This window comes from Mesoplodon bidens (assembly GCF_964165515.1).
Source record: "Mesoplodon bidens genome assembly, chromosome: 1".
Classification (NCBI taxonomy): Eukaryota; Metazoa; Chordata; class Mammalia; order Artiodactyla; family Ziphiidae; genus Mesoplodon; species Mesoplodon bidens.
This window is the reverse complement of record NC_138176.1, coordinates 197140189-197164444: the sequence shown is the minus strand read 5'-3', so window position 1 is coordinate 197164444 and position 24256 is coordinate 197140189.

Here is a 24256-nt window from a genome sequence, read left to right as displayed (position 1 = left end):
CTAAAAAAGAATGAATATATATATATATATATATATATATATAACTGATTCACTTTGCTGTACATCTGAAACTAACACAATATTGTAAATCAACTATACGCCGATAAAACTTTTTAAAACAGAGTTGATAATTCATTAATTAAGGACCCTGTTATATATTATATTCATTACATTTATAAAGTGTAAAAAACTTTATAGTTGAACTCAATGATTTAGAAAAAGCTATGGTTTTGAATTAATATTTTAATGAATTGAATGTTAATTTTGAAAACAACTTATTAACTGTAAGGTCATCAAAATCACATGACACATGTATGCAGCATGTACTTTATGACTGTTCATGGATAAAAACAGAGAGAAGAAGTGGGTGTGAGAGAGAACATATGAGGACCTTAAAGCAACTTCCAGGCAATAATTTCTCTTACAAGGAATTAAACGTAAACACTTTGGAAAACAGTTTGGTGTTTTCTTACAAAACTAAACATATTCTTACAGCAAGATCTGCAATCATGCTCCTTGGTATTTACTTAAAAGAGTTGAAACACTAAGTTCCCACAAAAACCTGCACATGGATGTTTGGAGCATCTTTATTCATAAGTTTCCAAACTTGGAAGTAACCATGATGTCCTTCAGTAGGTGACTGGATAAATAAACTATGGTACATCCAGATGATGGAACATTATCCAGTGCTGAAAAGAAATGAGCTCTCAAGCCATGGAAAGACATGGAGAAAACTTAAAGGCATATGACTAAGTGAGGGAAGCTCCAACTATAAGACATTATGGAAAAGGCAGAACTATGATGAAAGTAAAAGGATCTGTGGTTGCCAGGGGTTAGGGGTGTGGAGGGATACATAGTCAGAGCCCAGAGGATTTCTGAGGCAGTGAAATACACCGTATGATATTATGATGATGGATACACATCTTGTTACCTTTGTCCAAACCCACCGAATGTACAACACCAAGAGTGAACCTTAATACGACCTATAGACTTTGAGTGATTATGATGAATCAATGTAGGTTCATTAGTTATAACAAATGTACCCTCTGGTGCAGGATCTGGGGCAGGGAGTATATGGAAATCTCTGTATTTCCCTCTCAATTTTGCTGGGAACCTTAAACTGCTCTAAAAAATTGTCTTAAAAAAAGAGTCAAGAAATTTTTTTCAGAGGAAGTTATTAGGCAAACATTTATATATGGAGAATTTTTCAACACATATAAGGACCAAGTCTTCAACAGAAAATTATAAAAGATGCAGACAGTTTTCTAATGCCTTTTTCTATGCTGGTCCTCAACAAAACATAAAGTCATCTGGTTAATTTTTAGCATTACCATAGTGAATTTAAAGCACATAAATATGTTTCCCTATGGTGATTCACAAAGAATCTAAAAGAATAAAAAGTTAAAATTTCTCATGTCTATACTCTATATGGACATTTGGAAGGAAGTGGTAGTAAGTAACGTAATATTGAAATCTCCGGCCATTTGCTCAAAGTGTGGAAGTTCTGTAATTGAGGAAGCAAAGTTGACATTTTGTGGAAAAATTGGTGAAGATACTGAAATGTGTTTTTGACTACTATTCAAACATTCATGAAAATGGTATAGGGACTTTTGTGTGGATGGGGTCAATGATATTTTTGTCAAAGGTGTTTTGTATCTCTTCAAATTATCAAATAAACGCTTGATTTAAACCCCAATGTTTTCCATGTTAAGACATTGAAAAATGTTTGGAATGGCCTGAAGAATAGGGACATTCAACTGTCTTCAGGTATTACAAAAATATTTTAGTAAAACTTGCATAAATGTTTTTATTTTGAACAGACTTGGCCTGCTGAGAAAAGTTAGCTCAAAAGTAATTCCTCAGATGAATAAATAGCCTCACATGTTGAGTTTAGTTTGTTTTGGGTCTATTCCACCTGAATACTAAGAACGGTCTTCCAAGATTTATAGCTTGTTGTTTTGGCATAGTTGGTGAGTTATTTTTATTTTTTCTGACAGTAAATGAACAACAGTTTCTATACCTTTTTTAAAATCATCATTAGTTTATGGAGTTGAAAATAAGGCGTTGACATGGAAAATGGTCATCTTACTCCTCTCTCCCCAGGACACTCTGAAAACTTGTTATGTGTCAGACCTAGGTACTGTAGAGTCAGGGTTAGTCTAGGGAGGGGGAAGAGGACATCTACTCCTTCTTGATTTAGCCCGGTGAACTGTTGAAAGAAGAAGAATAAGCAGGAGTAATGCATCTCCCCCATGTTAAAACCCTTGGAAAGAGGAATGTGGGAATAGAAACCCCACTTTACACTTGGCGTCTGGGAGCAGACAACCTTCCAAGCACCTTACATTAACCTCAGGGAAGCCACTTCAACATAAACTCTAACTTTAATTGTTCAGTCGACAGAAGCCTGGAGTTTTTCTTCCTATATAATAAGGATGGGACAAGATTTCCTCTCTTGCTTCTGAAGGACATGGAATTAAGAGTCTGGCCAACGGTTCTTGTCAGAGAGAATCATGGGGGCTGGGCAATGTTTTCTCTACATTGTATCCACAAACTTGGGAATCCAGTGTAGGCCATTAGCTGGGAAATCATGTGAAAGTCACAGACCTAATTGGACCTAATTGGGAAGAGCAGTCACCAAGTGAGGATAAGCCGAGGGAGAAGACCAGCCAGCATTGTCCCTATGAGAGACCACAGACCACGAATTCCAAGTTACACTAGAGTTGTTACCAGCAACTTCCTGCTTGGGGCAAAGTCAGTCATCCCTCAGGCCAGTGGTCACCAGTCTAGGGGGCAGCCTTTGCAGCTAGTGGACAGCAAATACCAGGCAGGATCCCAAAGCTGCCACATGGCTCCAAGGAACACGTTTCATCTCTGCAACCATTAGGTCCCATGAAACGATGGTAACCTCATACACTAGCAGGCCACCTCATGCCATCGTGAGAGAGGATTTATCTGAACTCCCCACCCAGAGTTGGGAATGCCCAAGAAGGCAGTTCCAGTGGTTGGATTGATTTTAGATGATCTGACTGGACAAAATACAGGCTTATTTATTTCTTCTGCAACTCTGAAGGAAAGCCAGATGATTTTATAGGCATTCTCTGTTCTTTTGACTGTAGTATGGTTAATAATTTTACCCTGTTTCATTTAGGAAGATTGCTTGACATATTTAAAGATCTCTGTGAGCATATCACTGTACCCAAAGCTCATAACAAACCTATAGTCTAAATTAGAGCAGCAAGGTGCCTTGAGTCCATGAATGGAATCCTGAGAGAGATGAAGGACAACATAGTGAGATGCAGGATAATCAACAGATGAAGGAAAGGAAGGCAGAGTCGTGAAAAATTTGTATAAAGGTCCCTTCTTGGATTATGACTTTTTTATATGGAGAATCTTAGAGTCAGCAATGGCAACTCAAGCCATGTACACAGTGTCTGGGATGTGTTTGGAAAGTGTGTACTCTGGAGAAAGGTAAACTCCAGAACCAAGTCTGAAAAAGAACCTACAGCTAGTGATGCTCAAGCCAGACCAGGTTGAGAGGTCTAGGCAAACTGTGTAGACATGCTGCTCTCATGAAAACCAATGTACATGTCCTTCTCAAGGCAAGTGTCTGAGGTCAGCAGCTGGTCAGTGATTTGGGGATTGGATTAAGGACGGTGGGGAGGTCAGGATGAAATCTCTCCTACCCTTCTGGTGGCCTCACTGTCAAATGCTCCCCCTGAGTTTAAATCTATGCAGTGTCTGCCTGAGAGCACATCTGTGCTCACTCCCAATGGGGAAACGGCCAGTGCAAAGGGAGCTGAACCTCCAAAAGGACCAAGTTCTCACACATTATGCATTGGGATACTCCCACTAAGTGTGCAGGGCTGCCTGTGAGATCAATTCTTAAACCGGGGAAAACACTTTTTGGATAAAGACCTAGACCTCAATTTCTAGGAAAGAGATAGACTTTGGGATCGTAGTAAGTGCTCATTACAGGACCGCATGGATTCACTCGAGGGAGCATGTGATGGTGCAGTAATATTTTAAAATATTCTACATTAGTGTGTATTTCTCATTTGAATTTATTTGCACTTTATCTTTTCTTTCCGATAAAAACGAGGCATCCATCGGCCTCAAAGGAAATTTTCACTGTTACAACAGGAATGAAAAAGAAAGAATGAGCTAACATTCATCATTACCAAAATTGGTTTGATTCAGAGAAGATAAGCATACATTTTTAGAACATAATTTCAATACTAACTAACTCACGCTGTAAATTCCGAGTGAGAGCATATATCAATTACCCAGAATTCTTTCTCTGATGATTTTAACAGAGAAGAGGAAAGCGAAAGTTATGACATAGCTCTACATTACACCATTCTGGACAGGAATTTGCTCTGCCAAGGGCTCGAATCCCAGCATGCTGATCCTAAAATGGTGCTGTGATAAGACGTGTGAATATGCTTCAGGACAGATTTTGCCTCAAAATTACACTGCTGATCCTGGAGATAACTATTGCTTGGCTGTAAATCATTGAAGATAGATTGAAAAATGTTTGGAAGATCTTAAATCTTAAGCATTTTCACAACTGAATGAAGCATTGTAGCAAAGATTAACCATAGAAGAGTTATTTCTAAAGTTGTTTTGCTCCTCATGGATGATAGTAGAATATTGTTATTATTCAATTTATTAAAAAGAAAGTTGGTATAAAGATTTGAAGGAAATGGTTGGTCTGTAAGTTTGGGGGAGCTGAATGGACAGAGACATAAGGAATTACACTGAAGATTAAAAAGTATACATATCTGTGTGTGATCAGGGACTTCTACTATTTCAAATAGGATTTAAACAGTTTAGGTGGCAAATATTAATGCTTTAGGACTTTTTTAATTTTAGACTATAAGTGGTGTGACTGTATTCCAGAAAGACTGTTTTCTAAGATTTCTAAGGAATGATATAAAGAGATTGGGGGAAAAAAATCTCATGAATATAATATTGAAATATATATATTTAAAACCCCTTACTTATTGATGCCATGATTTTCAATCTTGAGTATTATCTAGCAAATAAATTTTAATGAAGAGCTTATAATAATGTGGAAAGCTTATGTTATAATATTAAGTGAACCACACCTTCAAGATTTATTATTGCATATGTACTGTTATCACAGCTGTGTAAAGTAGACAGAGGACTTCACTAAAATTTCAAAAAAAAGAAGCAATTAAATGACTATATTAATGTAGCTTTATATTTGGGACATGGAAATATTCTTGGTTTGATTTTTAGTCTCTGTATCTTACAAAATGTCCATAAGTTCAGAATTCAGTAATATTAATATCACGCATTGGAACTGGAAGTTTCTGTTTTGAGAGGCAAGTGTATCAGAACTTTTTTTTTAATTCCTGATGTTCCTAATGCCCTACGTTAGCTAATAGCTAAGGATCTTTTGGAGAAAACTGTGAACATTCTTTCATGACCTCTGAATTCCCAACCATATCACTCCCTTTACAGTTGTTTATCCCTGGCGACAAGACTTCATGCTTCAAAATATGTCCTACTTTTCTCTTAGGCATTAAAAGCCATCACTTCAACAGCCCTCTTCTCAATTGTCTTGATGGTAGTGTTTTGTATAAAATGTTATAACTAAAAACATAAATATATTATTATCTAAGGTGTATTCTCATGTTCAGACATTGTCAGGCAAAGCCAATCTTGTGCATGCCACTTTTCTTTCCTTTCCTCTTTTCTCCTTCCTTCCTAAACTTAAAAAAACCCTGTATATATGTATGTATGTTTATATGTATGTATGTATGTGTTGTGTGTGTCGATTGAGTGGAGCTCATGTATTGGGTCAAAGTTTTAGACCTGTGAAGCCTCCCCACCCTTTTCCCAGTAGTTGCTCTGGAGACCAGACAGTCTATCAAAAGTGATACTCATTGACCCAGTTGTTGGGCAGATAAACAAGATTTTCCAAGTAGCTTTTAAAATACATGACATAGAAAATAGTCTTGCCAAGGTTTAAAAGCAAAAGATGAATATGTAGAGAGAAAAAAAATGGTCATTCCATACTAAACACTAGGAACTTGAAGGCCCCATTTCCTAACATTTCTATTGATAGAAGAGAACACAAGATGTATGTGTCCATGGGGTGGGAGATAAAGGGAATATGATGGTGGCGGGGGGAGATATGGCTGAAACGACTGGATCTTGGGTGTTAAGTGTTCCTGAGAAGGGATCTTAGGCCACGATCCAAAGTGGGAAATGATAGTGACCCTCAGATGCAAGAAGAGAGGGGGCTTGTACCCCCTTTCCTACTTGGAACCCTGGGATGAACAGCCTGACACATCTGCTGGGCAATGATGTGGGAACATCAAATGATCAAAGGGAACTTGGTTTGTCTGTTCATGAGCTTCCTTTGTTCTTCTGTGCTCATCACCCACTCAGCCCTCCGTCCCCAGTCATTGGTGTGGTCTCCAGACCCAGAGGAGCTTGACCACCACTTAGGGTCAACAAAGGCCATGGCAGATCTCAGACATCAGCAGGAGCTTCCAAGGAAAAAAAGGACCAAATCAGGTGTCAGGTGGAATTGTTCCATCTCAGCGGGAGTTGGAGCAGAGCTGCAAAGGCTGAGATGCCTCCCCATTCCCCTTCCCCCCCATGTTGTGGTAACAGGTAAGCCCATCTTCTTATGCACAACCAGAACTGAGAAGCCATTATGGGGCAAGTGACAAGAGGCAGCAACCCATGAATCTGACTGAGCTCAAGTCAGAAATGATTATTAAAATTTTGAATTTGTCTGCATTTATTTGGGAATATCTAATTATTCTGCTATGAAGCAGAAATGGGAGCTCAAGATTATTTCATGAATTAATTTAACAGATACTTTTGATCACCTACTATGAATCAGTGATTTTTCTAGGCACTTGGGTACCATAGTGGGAAAGAGAAACAGTCATAAACCAGCACCCATGGAACTTTGATTCTAAGGTAGGAGGAGAAACATAGAAAATACGCAAATAAAAATACAACATGTCAGGTGGTGTTAAATGCTGTGGCAGATAAATAGGATAAGGGACATAGCTTTATGTGGGTGCCATTTTAGACAGGCTGGGCAATGAAGGCTTTCTGTGGAGTTAGGATTTCAGCAGAGACCAGAGGGAACTGAGGGGGCACTTTACATACAATTTCAAAGAAATGTTCTCAGTAAGGATACTATTGATTTAAAATTTGTAACATAATAAAGACATAGGATTTTAGGAGTTTGGTTACTTTGAAACAAAACAAGAATTTTGTTTAACTATAACTGTTAATTGCTAAACAACAACAACAAGAACCAAAAAGAAAAAAATATGGTTCATAAATTAGGTGTGGACAAGACAACTAGAAAAGACTGGGAAAAAATATGGAAGGACCCTATACTCATATAGCTTAAAAAGTTTCTTACATTCTTATTCCAGTTAAAGGAAAACGAAACTAGAAAGAGCTTGTTATTCAGTTAGAAAACTGTACCTGAATAAGATCTTGGCGTATCAGCAAAAGATTTTGAATGAACAGACATTTATGTTTTAAGATGAAATACAATATTAAATGCATGCACATTATATATACTTACATTATATTTTTAACAAATTTACAAAATACTGGTCACATGCATTAAGAGAACTTAACCCAGGCAGGGGAGAATGTGTGGTTTTAATATATCTTATTAGTTTTATACACATATACCTCAATAAAGAGCACAGTATGCTTTCTCTCTACTTAGCCATTCTGCTTTGATGCAAAGTTCCTGTGTGAGTTGATTTAATGGTGAATAAAATAACTGGAGATAAATAATGACAAAACAACCAACACAATACACTATTTTTTTAAATTTGATTTTTAAAAACGAAGTCTTTTGAGTACAAGAAAAAGATAAAAGATTAAACCAACAAGGCAAGGGGTGAATAATACCCTAAATCTGTGGAAGTGTGAGAGTTAAAACTTTAAATTTCTGAATTCTTTCTGAGACTGTTGGGTTATTATGTGTATGTACGTGGGAGTGAGATGGACTTGTAAATATGAACAACACATTGTACAGCCCACATATCTTTCTGTCATGCTTATGTCAAAGGGAAAAAAAAGAAGTTGTAACACAAGAAGACAGAAGATCTGCATTCTCAATGCTAATTATACAGGAATGAAGAGTCTTACTGGGTCAGACTATCAAGCCTGCATTTCTCAACCAAAAGCAAGGTCATGGGAGGTGCTCCTGAAGCCCTGATTATTTTGTCTCAAATCAGTTTTCAAGCTTAAATATATTTTAGTGTATTTCAGAAGTTATCAAGACTTTTCTATTCAATAACCTCCTCAGAATGATTTCGTTCCCCTTCACATGTTTTATCAGTCAGTAGCAACCTCTTAGGATAGTAGGTTCCTTTTTTAAACCACCTTTTGTATTGCTTATTTATCTTAAATACCTTGTTTAACTTAGAGGTGCTTGATATTTATGCAACAGGTCTCTATTTATGTGCACTATTTTTGCTTTTACAGATTTTTGTCACTGTTTCTTGACCTTTACTAAATCTCTTTTTATATTAATCTCCCCCATCCTCTTGCTTTTCATTTCCCTTCATGGCCTTTATAGAGTTTACCTTAGAAGTGTGTGTGTGTACGTGTGTGTATGTGTATATTAATGGTAGAGAAAACACGAAACTACATACAGAGCAGGCTGGAATGCTAAACAAATGGAGGAGAAAATATATCCAGCGTCAATTGCACATGAATAAGTGGTAAATAATCTCACTGAGATTTGTGGTATTATTTGTTCCACAGCATAATCTAGCATTGCATGGCTGATACAGAGGTATTACTGTTTAGAGAGAGAATATTCTGCTAAATAAAATGCTTACATACTGTACATAACAATCACTTCTGTCAGGTTTAAAGACGATGACTAAACGATTTTCAAAGGGAATATCTGAATTACACTTTGTAATTCAGAATATTTTTGAAAGCTGAGACAGAAATATAGATTTTCTGAAATCACAGCCTTTGGAACAAGTTAAGTTCTGTCAGGCTCATTTTCCTTATGTATATAACGAATATGTTTTCCATAATGTCATTGCAAGAATTAATGTGTTATCATAGTGTCTATTCCATACAAAATCAATCAATGTTATTCAAAAAGTTTACCAACTCACTAACCAAATAAATATCTTAGGAATCCATCAGTTTTTACAATGAAAACACATTCTTGAGTGGAAAAAATCCGTATCATATGCAGTTCTTGAAATCTAGTAAAATAAATTTCAACCTAAAGAAAGAGATGTCTGTTATGATTTTTTTAATTCCAGATTTGCAGAGTATATAATGTTATAAACATGGAGTTGTTTGGATCAAATACAATATGCTTGGTAACCAAATGTGTTGTGCCTGAAAATATATTCAACCTAACATTAAAGGCAAACACAACAGCAGCTGGACCATTTTAAAGACTAATCCACCAGACCTTTTCAAATATATCTTCTGAAACTCCCTATAATTATGGCTCTTTGTAACATGTCATTTTTCTGTTTTATTAGGAACACAACAGTAAGTTATACAATTTTTTTCTCTGAAACTCTTTTTAAAGCATGTTACTATAGATTGAATGAAAAACAGAAGAAAAGACCCAACAGTTTTCTAAAATAAAATATTGACATGTCAGTGTTTTTGTACATCAGAAACTAACACTTTCTTTTCAAAATAGAGTATTTTAATAGTACTATTTAAACAATATTTAGTATTTCCCTGCTCGATTTTCAAAAAGTCTTATATATGTTCAAACTAACTAAACTTTATATGCATCAATCTTTAGAAGAGTAACATGCAAAAATGTTTAAATTTATGGCATCTATTTCAGAAATACAGTACAAATTTCATAATACAAGAACATTTGCCCTTGGAATGTTTAATAGTGAAAACCAAAAACAAAAAAGTGCACCTTTTAAAAAAAAAGCCAAATTTCAGTTGACATATGATGGGAGAGAACAAAGCATGAGGTTCTCTTGTAGCAATTCTATTTTCATACATGGTTACCTTTAAATAGGCAAAAATATAGTAGTTAAAATAAAATAAATAACATGAAGATTTCTTTCTATGTTGCTTTTTTTACATTGCATGAAATGTACTAACATACGAGGAAACCTGGAAATATTCTGAGTGTGGTCGTCGTGTGAGGCTCCTGTTGTTACTGCTGTAACAAGTGACCACAAATCTAGCGGCTTACAGTAACACATTTGTAATCTCACAGTTCTGGACGTCGCACACCAAAAATGGGTCTGATGGGCTAAAGTTACATTGTTAGAAGGACTGCCTTCCTTCTAGTGGTTCCAAGGGAGCATCATTTCCCTGCCTTTTCTAGCCTCCATGCAGCCTGCATTCCTAGGCCTGTGACCTCATCCTTCACCCTCAAAGCAGCAGCTCAGCATCCCGCAGTCTTGCTCTCTGACTCTGCATCCTCCTCTGAACCTGATTCTACTGCCCCCCACTTGTAGGTATGCTTGTGGGTACCTGGGCCCACCTGGATATGCAGGATAATCCTCCCACCTCAAGTTCTTTTACTGAATCATGTCTGCAAAGTCCTATGGATTCTAAGGATTAGGAAGCATCTAAGAATTTAGGGGACATTATTCAGCCTCGCACAATATGCTTGATGTTTCTGAAATACCTAGATATGTAGGGCCTTTATCAAATAATATGACTGTATTTTAAAACTCAGAACATCAAAGCAAACAGGACTATTCTTTTAGATTTTTCAGAATATCCCAAGTGGTAGGGTGACTTTTTTAAACTTAATAATCACGAAGCCTGTAACGTTTCTGTTCTTTTCTGAGAGAAACTCCTCATTCAATTGATCAGAGCCCAGAGCTGTTGCAGGGAAATCACCCTAAGGCATTCGATGTATTAGAAGGACTGCAGCTCATAAGCTAACCTTGCAAAATTCTCCCTCCAAATTGAAATGGTCTGAGATAATATTATTAGGAAGTTTGTAATGACATGTGGAATTGAAACAGAGATAAAGTTGCCAGAAAAAACATAGGACAGTCAACTAAATGTGAATTTCAGATAAATAATACATCATATTTCAGTATTGCATGTCCTGAATATTGCTAAGGACATGGTCATACTAAAAACTGTGTGTTGCTTATCTGAAATTCAAGTTTAATTAGGTGTCCTATATTTTATTTGCTAAATCTGGCAATCCTATGGAGAGATGATAATTGTTATTAAGTGGCCATGACCTAGGGAAAGTAATAAGGAAACTGAAAATTTTGGGGAAGCAGAAGCTGTAAGATCAAGTACAATTACAAACAAGAAGATGAATTGCAAAATACCTAAAGACTAGAGTTCTTACAGATCTTTCTGAAAAAGACAAATACTGCAGTAGCACTGGACAACTGACCCAAGTACATACTTCATAGAAGTAGCTAATAAGCATGTGAGAATGTCAATTGTTTTGATGATTGAAGAAATGTCAACACGATTTTTTTAACTAAGATTTATAAGCAAAGTTAAAAAATATTGATAGTGCTCAAAGTTATCAAGAATGTGGGAAAATTGAGACACACACTTTTTGTGAAAGTCTAAATTGGTATAATGATAATTTGCAGGAGTAAGTGGGGATATTAATATGAACACGAGTCATTAAAATACAGCAGCATAATGTCAGGAAATCTCCTTTTACTTTCCGTGGGGTGGTAATAGAAAGGTTTAAGCCCTTGAGCTAACTTTTTTGTGGGATGGCGTATCGCTGGCCATGAAGAAGATGAAATCAAAGCTCTAGCCCCTCATGGAATCTCTAAACAGAAAAGAGCCTTCTTTCTGTATGGCTCACGTCCATGCTCTTTTGATTTTTCATTTCTGCTTCCCTAACCCAACCTCCTATCAGAGAGCTGCTTGCTAGTTTCCCTGGGACCACTTCTGCATCCTAACGTCAGAATAATCTTTCCTGAATTATGAGTCTAATACTGGGAGAGTCGCCTCTTTCCCTTCCGCCACACTTGCTCTTGCCAACCCTCTCACTGACTTCCCCTGGTTCCTAGGATGAAGACCAGAGATGAAGGACCAAGTCCCTAGAGTCACCCTGCTGTCCCCTGACCCGGCTCTAGACCTGACTTCTACTTGACTGGTGGCCATGCTCACTGGTCACACCCAGCCTCGCCTGGGCTTCCTCAGGATGCCCTGTCTAATCTCTGTGACGAGGTCAAGGCCCCAATCACAGGAGCATCCGCAGCGCTGCAGTGTACCTCTGCTGCTCAGCTAACCACATGGACACATGAAGTCTCCTGTGGTTATTTGATTCATGTCTCTCTAGCCCCAAAAGACTAACAGAATGAGTGCAAGAATCATGTATGGTTTTCTCTCCATTGTGGCAAAGCATGTCAAAAATGCTTGCTGAATAAGTGAACAAAACATTGATTTTCTATGTTTGGAAATTGGCTGGGTAAACAGTATAAGTAGACATGAGGGAGTTTCCCTCTCACATTTCTTCCTTCTTTCCTCCCTCCCTCCCTTCCGTCCTTCCTTGTTATTCTAGACCATATAGCCATCTGCTTTATTGGTGCATTTTCATATATATATATATATATATTTTTTTTTTTTTACACATATCCATTTTTTCCTCTCAAATTTCTAAAAGAGGCTTAAGTCTCCCCAAGTGACCAGTGACTGGAGAAGCAAGGTGCAGTGTCAGGCCAATATTACCTCTTATTAACCCTAACCTGTCACTGCTTTCATGATTGCACGGATCTTTCTAAGCCATTTTTACCCTGTTTTCCCACAACGGTTAAGCTATCCTTTTTCAGATTAATGAGCTGCACCAGATAAAGGAGATGGCAATGTGGCTACTGGGTGCTGAATTTAAGCTGATTTGGGCAAGACTGTAGTTTCAGAGTCTGTGTTCCCTCTGGGCTAAGAGGGTTCACAGATTCAGCGTAAATTAGCTGCATCAACCATACCTGGATTGTACATGATTCAGGAACTGGTGCGACATAGCCTAATAGTTTGATGGAATAAATGCAAGCAGTTTTAAAGGAAAACAATTTATAAATATGGTTCTTAGTCAGCTTGTTTGCTTTTCTTTAAAACTGCCTCTGAATATGAGATGGTAACTGTCATGTGTTTCTCTCACTGTATTCCCAAGGCAAGCAATGACTAATTTAATTCACTAAGGTTGAGTCAACTGCAGAAAGTATAGTTTAGGGTCTTCACATTTTATTCTAAACATAAAATAATTTAAAAGTACAAATAGATCTAGGAAAAAAATCTAATGTACTTTACCGGGTGTAGCAATTACGTATGAAATTCACATAAGAGTTTTCAGTATTTATTCAATAAACTGAATATGATATGATGCTTGGTCCCTGCTGCCAGACAGGCTCATCTGTACAGCAAGAATGACCCCCTGTGGCTGGACGTATCAACAGCAGAATGCTCCCTTGTCATTCTCTTCTTTGTCTTTTTTTGGGGGGAAAAAGTCATTATAAAATGCAGTTTATGTACAACTTACAGACAAAATCGCTCACTTTTCAATATGGATTGGGTACTGTTAACAAGAATAAAGAAAAGATTTTAACGTTTACATCTTAATCTTTGCATATCATGACACACAGCAACAACTCATTACACTAGTGGGTGAGGATATTTAAAGAATGTCCCCTTAAAAATAGCTCATACCATTTCACTGTGTTTATAACCCAAGTGCATGTTTGTCTCCAGTGTTTCACTGGAGCCTAGATTGGTGCTGAGTCATCCTGGCAGTTCTCTTAGCATCTCTATTTTACAGTGTTAGGAACTGAAAGTCAGCAAGGGTTAACAGAATTTTTCACGTCCTCTGGCTAGTAAAATGCCAGTTATAAGCTCAGCATTGATGTCTTCTGGATTTAAAATATAGTACTTTTCTCAGGAACCCTGCTGTAATGAAATCAACTAGTTATTACAAACTCAGGCTTTGGAGATTTGGTCATCGCAATATCTTTTCTATTTAAAACAGAACACAATATTCTGCTACTAGAGAGATGGGATATTGGATTAGTATCTTCTCCCCCTCCTACCTGTCTATTTAAATCTCCTTGATCTTCAAGGCTGCTCAACACATTCCCTGCTACCTTCATTCATTGCAGACTTGATGAACCCCTGACCCTCTGAACACTTCTTGAGTTACTCTCTGTGCAGCTCATTTGCCAGTAAGTCATTACGATGTGAAGCAATATCACATTTTTCTTGAACCCCCTTAAATGTTTCCTGTCATTTAAATTTCCACCTGTTTATCTTCCAGGTGAAACACCTTGAGGATGAGGACCACACTGCCTGCTTTCCTGGTCTCTATAAGGCTCAAAACAACCATCTGTGCATAGTAGGTGCTTTGTTACTTTGATCCTAAATTATCCAGAAAGGAGGGCTGAACGAATTGTAATCCAGCTCTCCTATCTAACATTTATATGTTTAAAATACAAATTGTTGTTTATTCTGAGGGCATAATATCCTTAGAGCTCAAACGCACATTTACATTTCAAAATGATAACAAAGCAGGGTAAAACTTTTGAGTGTTTCTAGCCTATTCCAAATGCATTTAGTGTATTTGATCCACATTTTATGCATGTTGCAGAAAGAATACACGTGGAATTAAATGCATGGAGAAAATACCACCAAAAATCCTTCTTTATTGTTCCATGCTTTCTATCACTGCATTCTTTTCAATGTGGATGTAAGAAAACCCATATTTACTTTCTTTTCTCATGAATCCTGAGTGCTTACCTTGGATCAGGGGAACCAGATTCCTAGGGAAGTAAGTCTATATGTTTTCTCTGCCCTGCTGTGCTTGAATCTGCCGCTGCCTCGGAGCTGAGCTAAGGGAGGGGGAACGAGAGCCGGGAGGAGCAGAGGTGAATAAGGGCTGATGGAGTCGATGCCTCCGAAAATTAAACTATAAGCAAGCTGTGTCTTCTTCACATCCCAAGTTCCCTGTGCATTCCAGGCTAGAACTGCACCCTTTCTCCTCTAAAGCATGTATTTAAAATCCAGTCACTGGGTTATATTATCCAGATGTTGAAGATCTTGAAAGGTTCTTCATGTATTTCTTTTAAAATAAAACGTATTTCTCTCAGATCACTCTCTGAGCGCAGACGAAGTACCAGTCTGAATGGCTTGCAGAGCCAGACTGACTTCTTAGTTGGTTAAATGTTCATTTTTTACGACTGATATACCCTGTCCACAGTGCTGATAAGGCTTTTGAAAACATGATGGAACTACCACCAGCAAAAAAAATCATTGTAAAGAAAGAAGATAATAGACGTGTAAGCTATGTGACTACCCTAATCAGCTCTCAGGTTTTCTTTGAGCATTGTGATCCTTTGTCCTAGTTCACGAACGTGAAAAATGTAGTACGGCAGTCCATAATGAGACTGGAAAAATAAATTCAGCCACATTCGGTGATTCACAGAATTCAGGGTTTCAACCTGCCCATCAAGGGCTTCACTGTCAGCTAAATTTTACCCTAACCCTAACTCTACCGCTAACATTCCAGGGAGTCTCATAGTTGATTTTGAAAAGCTTTCCCAGTAAGAAGCCTAGCAATCGAAAGCATCACCTTCTGAAGCCTTAAATTTAAGGCTGAAGGCTGCAGAGAGATGAGCAAAGCCGTGAGGCTGGGCACACACAGGCGGATCCCTGGGGGACGGGGGGGGGGGCAGGACAGGGCCGCCCTGGCTGTGACCTTGATCATGGAAGCTGCTGGCAGTCGTTGAGGCTCATTGCTTTCGGAATTTCACTTTGGGACAGGTAAGGTTTAAGTGGCCCATGACTCCCAACTCACTTTTAAACTCATTTTACGAATCCCAAGTGTGGCCCCATTGCTTGAGTGGTGAAAGCCACACACCTGGTGGAAAAATAAAGTATGAAATTTTCCCAACCCCGGGGAAAGCGACCTCATCAACGACGAGATTTAATTCACTGTGGCCTCATCACCTGTAATACAGGATGACACCAGGCTCAGCTGCCCACGGCTGATATGAATTATCGAGCCTTGACTGGGGTTAACTGCTTCTGCTTAAGGTTCCAGAATTCTCTAATTTCAGCTGTTTCCATGACTCTGGGCTCTAAATACTTATTAGAAACGACAGGATGTGCTACGTATGACTCTGGGACTCAAGGTATTTCATTAGATAGGATCGTCCTTTTCAGGATGTAGTCGTATGGGGTTTCTTGAATGTATATCTGAAATACTTCCTTTTATTTGCTTCCAGTGTATATCTGTGCTTCTGTAAAGGCAACGGGTTCCTTTTCCTGTATTTTTGAAGCTATAATATTATCAGTTGCAGAATGTATTCTAAAGCCTTCTGCATTTTGGTGAGTAGAACCACATTATTATTATTAAAAAAGACTCCCCCACAATAGTATTTTAATGTAGCTCTTAAACATCATTATATAATAAATATCTTAAATATTCATAAATATACAGATCAGTACACTCATTTTTTTCACTATCACAACACATAATAAAATTTATATCTAGGAACAAATACATATTTGCATTTTATAATTAATTGCATTGAAGCGAGTTCCATGAAGAGCAAAAAAGTAAATAAAGGTAAAAGTAATAAACTACTTAATGAAAATCACCTCATTACATAAAACAGACATAGCATATTTTTAAAGCATATTGAGTTGGTCTTCAAGTATAAATTTACGTATGTATTAAATCACATATAAGTGTTTTGATTTCATAGCAGGCTAATCTTATTTTCAAATAGTTTTATCAAAGACACCTTAAAGAGGGAGTTAATTCAAGCATGGTTTTTGCAGCTAAAACCAAAGTTTCAAAACCAAATTTAATTGTAAATTGATCCATTTCCACAGTCCACAGTCTTGTGCTCTAAAAGTTTTTCAGAAATCTCAAAATGATGATAAAAAATATTTGGCTTCAATACAATCAAGGAAACAAAAAACTCAGAGGCCATAAAGATAGATGAGTCACACCATCACAAACATGAAGTATTTTTTATGTCACAAAAATATGTTTATATTTCCCAAAGTTGACTAAATGACACATATTTTCTTCCTTTGAAAATAGGATGGCTTCATTTGAAAACACTTAGGGGAACAATGATGCAAATGCAGGTTCCTGTCCTCTATTGTTGAAGTGACACCTTGTGACATATTGGGTACAGAGGTGGGTTCAAGCCAGCCCCTTATGTATTGTCCTATATTGTCTATTTCCTCACAGCAAGCTGGGACCCATTAGCTCAAAAGCTCACTGGTACCAAACCCAAGTTTCTACACATTCAGTTGGCTTAAATATAGCCCCAATACAGAGAATTTTAGCCAATTAGATCTACCTGTTCTACCCCACAAAACTACATCCAACATCTGCTGGCCTGAGCTTGGAAGACCCTGAACCTCTGACCTTTGGAGCTCTCTGACCCACAGGTGCCCCATCTTGCTGCTGAGTGACATCATGGAGACCTGTAAGTCCCCTTTCTGATCCTCCTCTCCCTCAGGGTCCCCTCCACCTCATTCCCTTCTGAGTGATGACCTCTGGGGAGTCCCCTGCTACGAAGGACATCCCCACAGGCAAACCTGTCACAGTTTAACCCAAATAGAGATTGTTGTGTCCTGGTGCCACCTTATGGTCACATCTTTTTTTTTTTTTCCTTGATCAGCCGAGAAAGCCCTTGTACTCACTAAAACACTTTCAGGTGAGACAAAGTTAAGGAATATAAATGTAAAATCTCAAGCCCTATAGAATCTGTTTGATTGTTTACCTGTCAATATTTTCTATTTGTCCTTCTGGCATGATCTGGCAGAGATGAATGATTCGGTAGACCCCAGTGATCTGAAAGAATTTACCAACGTATGTCTTTTCCTCTGTGGACTCTGGGTTTTTCCTAACCAGCCTTTCCACATAGTTATGAAGAGAAAGACAAACATTTATTTTTCTCTGTATAAATCTTCCCCATTGGCTTTCAGTCATATTACAGGAAATTTTATATACTTGAATGGCAGGCTGAAGTGAAAAACTCCAAGAGAGTTATTTCGTGTTTCTTACTATACTAATTTCAATTTTTATTCCAAATTTTTTTAATTAATTAATTTATTTATTTTTGGCTGCATTGGGTCTTCGTTGCTGTGCATGAGCTTTCTCTAGTTGCAGCCAGCAAGGGCTACTCTTCGTTGCGGTGTACGGGCTTCTCATTGCGGTGGTTTCTCTTGTTGCAGAGCAAGGGCTCTAGGCACATAGGCTTCATTAGTTGTGGCACATGGGCTCAGTAGTTCTGGTTCACGGCCTCTAGAGTGCAGGCTCAGTAGTTGTGGCACATGGGCTTAGTTGCTCTGCTTCATGTGGGATCTTCCTGGACCAGGGATCAAACCCTTGTCCCCTGCATTTCAGGCAGACTCTTAACCACAGCTTCACCAGGGAAGTCCCATTTCCTCCCTTTTTTAAAGGATGAATAATGTTTCATTTTATATCTATATTTCTATATATATGACACATATTTTTAATCTATTCATCATCAATAAACATTTTGGATGCTGCACCTCTTGGCTATTGTGAATAATGCTGAAATAAACATAGGAGTACAGATATCTCTTCAAGATAGTAATTTCAATTATTTTGACAAATACCCAGAATTGGGATTGATGAATCCTGTAATAGTTCTATTTTCTTTTTTTTTTTTAAGCAACCACCATACTGTTTTACGTAACATGTTGCCACTGCACCATTTTACATCCCACCAATAGTTACAATTTTTCCACATCCTCCCCAACTCATTAATACATGTTATTTTCTATTTTTTAAATGGTGAACATCTTAATAGGTGTGAGGTGATATCTCACTGTGGTTTTGATTTGCATTTCCTTGATGATGAGTGATGTTGAACATCTTTTCATATGCTTGTTAACCTTCTGTATATCATCTTTGGATAAATGTCTATTCAAATCTCTTGTACATTTTTAAATTGGTTATTTGTTTCATTGTTGTTGAGTTGTAAGAGTTCTGTATACATTCTGGATATTAATCCCTAACCAGATACTTGTTTTGCAAATATTTCCTCTGATTCTGTAGGTTGCCTTTTCACTCTGTTGAATGTTTTCTTTGCAGTGCAGAAGCATTTTAGTCTGATGTAGTCCCATTTCACTATTCTTGCTATTATTTTGGTTGTCATATCCAAGATAACATTGTCGACCTCATCGTCATGAAGTTTTCTTCTAGGAGTTTTATAGTTTCAGGTTTTAATGTTTAGGTATTTAATCCATTTTGACTTAATTTTTATATATAGTGTAACAAGTGGTCAACTTCATTCTTTTGTATTTGGATACCCAGTTTTCCAAACACCATTTGTTGAAGAAACTACCTTTTCCCCACCGTGTAGCCTTAGCACACTTGTGGAAGACCCATCCATGATAAATGTGAGGGTTTATTCCTCAACTCTCTATTCTGTTTCATTGGTCTATACGCCTGACTTTAGGCCAGGACAATACTTTTTGATTACTGTAGCTTTCCAATATGTTTTGTAATCAGGGATTGTGAGGCCTCCAACTTTGCTTTTCTTTCTCAAGATTGGTTCAGCTATTCAGGGTTCTTTGATATTTCATATGAATTTAGGATGCTTTTTCTATTTCTTCAGAAAATTCTATCAGAATTTCTTCCAAAAATTCCATTGGAATTGCATTAGAATTGCATGATATTGTAACTGTAGATTGCTGTGGGTAATATGAGCATTTTCACAATATTAAATCTTTCAATCTATGGATACAAGATGCCTTTCCATTTATTTGTGCCTAATTTCTTTCAGTAATGTTTTGTATTTTTCAGTGTACAAGTCTTTTGCCTTCTTGATTAAGATTATTCTTAAGTATTTTATCCTTTTTTTTTTTTCAGTACACAGGCCTCTCACTGTTGTGGCCACTCCCATTGCGGAGCACAGGCTCTGGATGCGCAGGCTCAGCGGCCATGGCTCGTGGGCCTAGCTGCTCCACGGCATGTGGGATCTTCCCGGACTGGGGCACGAACCCGTGTACCCTGCATCAGCAGGCGGACTCTCAACCACTGCACCACCAGGGAAGCCCTCCTTTTTTATGTTATTGTTAAGGGGATTGTTTTCTCAATTTCCTTTTTAGGTTGTTCATTGTTAGTGTATAGAAATGCAGTTAATTTTTGTGTGTTGATTTTTGTATCCTGCAACTTTGCTGCATCAGTTTTTGAGATCTAATTTTTTGTGTGTGAAATCTTTAGGGTTCTCTACCTATAAAATCATATTATCTGTGAATAGAGATAACTTTGCTTCTTACTTCTTCCTTTCCAATCTGGATGCCTTCTATTTTTTTTTTTTCTTGCCTATTTGGTAAGGTTAGTACTTCACTGCAAGTTTAAAACTTTTAAGAGTATATAATATTGTTCTTTTGTTACATAATGCTGATACTTCTCTCATCTGTTAGTGGGTGTGAGCTTTGAGCTATTTTTCCATTTGGAGGGACGCATGCCCAGTAATCAATGATAAACTAACCTGGTCTCTTTGGGACTAATGATAATAATATTATTAATTTACTGTTTTTATTTTGCAGATTACAACTCCTTGTATAATTTCACTTTACTCAGTGACATAACTTTTCAAAATTGAGGTATTTTTGTTGTCTGTGTTTCTATAATGGACAGAAAATAACTGCTCCAAAGCAATTAATGAGACTTCTGCTCTTGTTAAAAATAGACAACGGAGAAAGAAAAATACTGTATGATTTCACTTATATGTGGAATCTAAAAAAAAAAAAACCCAAAATGAACAAACAAAACAAAATAAACTCGGATACAGAGAACAGATTAGTGGTCACCAAAGGAGAAGGGGGTGGAGTGGGAGAAATGGGTGAATGGGGTCAATTATATGTATGGTGATGGATGGTGACTAGACTTATTTTGGTGATCACTTTATAGTGTATACAAATATTAAATTATTATGTTGTACATCTGAAACTAATACAATATTATATATCAATTTTCCCTCAATAAAAAAAAAGAAGAAATAGGAGCTTCATGCAGGCTTTCAGGACAGGAAAAAAGAGACAATAAAATGTAAAATATAAACCTTATCTTCTATGAGAATAAAAACAGCAATCTATGAGATTCACTGTACTTGACCGCTGAGAAATATTTGTAAGCAATCCAGTTTTGAAAAGGTCTTTTTATGAGTCATATTCCAGTTTAACTATAAGTGCGAAGTCCTTGGCTCTCCCACTCTGTCTTGTATTCAATATGCATCTATCATAAAGTGATTAATCTCAGGATGACTGTGGAATGCTGGAGTGACCTTATTAAGTGGTCCAACTAAGAGAAATATAGTTTTTGTTACTGGAAAATTTCCATCTTTTCCACATAGTTCATCAGAGCTGACTTGACATACAATGAAATTTCTTGTCAGTTTGGATGTTTTTTCTTCCACTAGACCTGTATTCATTTAAAAAGATTGGGAAATGCCTAATCTGTGCATAATACCATACAAGCTAAATCAAATTGTTTTTTATTAAATGTATTGACATGTCTCATCTTCAACCAATATTGCAGTTACTCCTGCTATTGACTTATTCATTCAAACAAAATCAATTGAACGCTTCTCAGTTGGAGAACATTGGGCAGAGGACCGGGGTACAAAACGAAATAAATATGAATGCAAAGACCTCATAACCAAGTCAGGTCTCAGACTCATCAACCTTTGAGTCAAATACATTGTCAAAACATGTATGATAAGAGGCCAAATATTTTCATTCCCTTTCCCTGCCTTTCAGTTCACACACTCTCCTTCAGCTCTGTGAAATGTTCTTTACTATCATTCATCTTTAGACTCATTCTAACTGCTCAGTGGAATCTCTGTTAGGCAGATTGTATTCCTCTTTCCAGAGTCAGGGAGGAAGGAGGCTGCTCTTGCTATTACACATCACAGCAAGATTAGTTTTATTATGCGATACTCTTACTAAGGCTAAAATGTTTAAGGTGGGCCATAACATTTCCTTGTGCATCCTCCACTAAGCCTGATCATGGACTGTGATTAAGGAAGGTTAAGTTCATGCGTGAAACACAAAGTTTGAGAGCATAAGAGAATGACAAAGTGAAAAGTTTATTTTGCTGCTACTGGGGGCAATGGAAAAAACTCAGAAAATCTTCCTGGAAGTGAGGCCGTTTGAGCCAGATCTTTTAGAGAAGTAGAAAGGAAAGGGCATGCCTGGGGAAAAGAACATTTGGATCAGTTACACAGATTCTAAATTGAAAAGTTACAGAAACCTCTCTGTACGTTTCTAATAACCATGTTCTCTTATTTTTCACTCCTCTCTAAAATTTCCTCTGTACTTTTTGAACGTATTTACCTACTGCACTTTCTATATTTGCTGCATAATTTGATGCAAAATGTTTATTTTCTTTTCTCTCCCATTCACTGGATCATTTGCAGTGAAAGGGAATTTGTAATACGTTTGACAAAATAATTTGCTGTCATTTAAAATGACTTGGAAAATGGTTCATAGTTAGAAATAGATATTAGGAGAATTTCATAGTGAAACTCTTGGTGTAACAAAGAGCAGAGCTGCCTCCTGATTGGATCTAACCCTGAGCTCTAAGCCTTGTGCTCTGTTGCCTGTGCTTAGTCCTGCTGGCTCTGCACCTTGTGAAAGAATGTTGCCCAGAGCCTGAGATGCACAGCGTAGCCCATTCTCAATGTTCTGCCTCCCAGGCTTGACCTTGTGGATGAAAAATTGTCACTGGTCACCTGCCTCTACAAGGATGAGGTCACTGGCTACTGCAGTCTTTGACCTAACACCCCCTGAAAGGAATTCAAGGTGGAGATCAAGGATGAGGTACCTGTGCTCTGGGAAAACTGGCAGAACAGGTCTTCAGACAGTTGGATATTTTCAAGAGAAGACTTAATGAGCTCAATTTCTTACATCTTCTTATATGTAGAAAAGCACTAAAATTACTAATGAAGACATCTGCTCTTCATGACTAGTAGCCACCTTCTGCCAAAATGTGTCCTTGATTGCACGTACCCCCTTCACTAGAATCACATATACACTGACCTTCCCCACCTCCCTCTTTGGAGCAGTTCTTCAGAGCTCTCTGAGAGGCTATCTCTCATGCTATGGTCCTCATTTTGCCCCAAATAAAACTTAGCTCACCACTCTTACCTTGTGTATTTTTTTCAGTTGTCAACCTTTAAAGGTATAGCACTTTCCATTCATATAGAGTTTAAAAGTTGCAGAACAGAGAAGAACAGTTGTCTTGTTGAAAGTTTACAGGAATATTGTGACCTGACCTACATGGACAGCTGCAAGAACAAAGGATTCCAGGGACTTCCCTGGTGGTCCAGTGGTTAGGGTTTCATGCTTCTACTGCAGGGGGCACAGGTACAATAGCTGGCCAGGGAACTAAGATCCTGCATGCCACATGGCGTGGCCAGAAAAAAAAAGAACATGCGATCTATGTTATTTTATTATGGCAGCTTGAGAAGACCAATACAGTGTTTTTAAATTGGTTGTATATTTCCTGCAAAATTCCACTTTATTTCTGAACACCACGAAAAGGCAAATAATGATAAATTTGACGTATTTTCTTAATATTTACTCTCCGTGTTTAAATTTCTTAGCTATTATCATGTAAACAACTTATTGAACAATGCTGAAGTTTATCAGTGATGCTTCTTGTCATAGGAGTGTAGGTATTATTCCATCAGCGAGCCTGATAATGGCCATGAGAATTTGAGGTGATTTTTATTATGTTGCTGCTGTACCAAAACACCAGAAGGTTGGTGGCTTAAACAACAGAAATGTATTCTCTTACAGTTTTGGAGGCTGGAAGTCCAAAATCAAGGTGCCTTTGGGGTCAGCTTCCCTCTAGACTCTGTGTGCAGTCCTTTCTTGCCTCTTCCTAGCTTCTGGTGGTGGCAGGAGGTCCTCAGGCTTCCCTGGCTTGTCTCTGCATCACTCCAATCTTTGCCTCTGTCACCACATGACATTCTCACTGGGTGTTTCTGCCTTTACATGGTATTTCCCACTTCCAATGAGGACACCAGTCATATTGAGTTAGGGCTCACCCTAACAGCCTCATCTTAGCTTGCTTACATCTGCAAAGATCTTATTTCCAAATAAGATAAATTCACAGGTACTGGGGGTTAAGACTTCAACATGTCTTTTTGGAGATGCAATTCAACCTGTAACAAAACCTTAGAGCATCAGAGTATCACATCCCAAAATAATTACTGGCTCACTTGAATCTTAGCATATT